The sequence below is a fragment of the Pteropus vampyrus genome, unplaced genomic scaffold (assembly GCF_000151845.1).
Source record: "Pteropus vampyrus isolate Shadow unplaced genomic scaffold, Pvam_2.0 Scaffold46, whole genome shotgun sequence".
NCBI lineage: Eukaryota > Metazoa > Chordata > Mammalia > Chiroptera > Pteropodidae > Pteropus > Pteropus vampyrus.
In genome coordinates this window covers 2373329-2374493 of record NW_011888827.1, presented here as the reverse complement: position 1 = coordinate 2374493, position 1165 = coordinate 2373329, and the positions used below count along the sequence as shown (strand labels likewise).

Sequence of the window (1165 nt, the reverse complement as noted above, 5' to 3'; positions counted from 1 at the left end):
AGGCAGGATGCTCGGGCTTGGTCAGGAGTTGGTTATCAAAGTCAGAGCAGACAAGCCTCACGGGCTGAGTGACCGACTTCCGTGCCCTCCTATCCTCAAGCCAGGCCTGCAATGCAGGGAAAAAGACCAGAATGAGCTTCTGGTGTGAAAGTGCATTCAGGGCCTTCACTGCTGCGCTAAGTGACACAGAAACTACTAGTCGCCTACCGACATCCATTCCCTCTTTCTTCCTTAAACACGGAACCCTTGTTTAATTCAAGGTGGCAATGTGCCCAGGTAGAAAATGGCATTTCCCAGCCTCCCCTGAGCCTGCGTGACTAAATTCTGGTCAATGAAACGAGAGCAGAGGTTGCTGGGTATGATTTCTAAAGAGACTTACAGCCATGCCACCCTGAACGTGCCTGATCCCAGAAGCTAAGCAGGGTCAGGTCTGGTTAGTACTTGGATGGGAGACCACCTAGGAAGACCGGGTGCTGTAGGTGTTAAAAAAAAAAAAAAAAAAAGATTTCTGAAGAGAAAGTTGGAGAGCACATTTTCGTCCCTTCCTTCTTCCTCTTTTTCCTGACTGGAATGCAGATGTGACGACTGGAGCTCCCACAGGCTTGGAGCAGAGGATGAAGCTTGAGGATGAAAGCCACTCACTAACGATGACAAAGCAGAAAGGCAGCAGGAACCGGGCCCTCCCCCCCGCCCCCCCGATTGCTGTGGAGGCCCCACGAGCCCCGTAACACCTCCCCCTGGACATCTACGTAAGAAGGAAAACAAAACACCTGAGGTGACATGTCTGAGCCACCTCAGACACTGGGGGAGGCTGTCTCTTTGCTCAGAATTTAATAGTACTTCTAACTCATGCAGCGAGAGATATGGCTGCTTCAGTATTAATGGTGGGTAGCCCCAAAGGTTTGATTCTCCTGAAGTTTGTCGGGCTGGAAGAAGAAACAACTATTTATGAAGGGGAAACCCCCTGTGGGCGGGGGGAGCAGACATCTGGCCATGACGACTCCTCCCAACACATTCTGGGCACACTGACCCTGCTCTCCCTCCTCTCACTGGCTTAGAACATTCTAGTTCCCCTGAGGTTCAAGCTCATTTTACCTATGTGTTCAGACAGACAGGACCCACGAAGCCTTGCGCTTAGGTGGGAGTTTAGCTTCCAGGGCCTGCA

At 51.4% G+C, this 1165-nt stretch overlaps 1 pseudogene; it reads left to right on the top strand.

Annotated features, from left to right (window-relative positions):
• The first annotated feature begins 373 nt into the window (after nt 1-373).
• LOC111739106 lies at nt 374-482 on the top strand (annotated as a pseudogene).
• The last annotated feature ends 683 nt before the right edge of the window (nt 483-1165 follow it).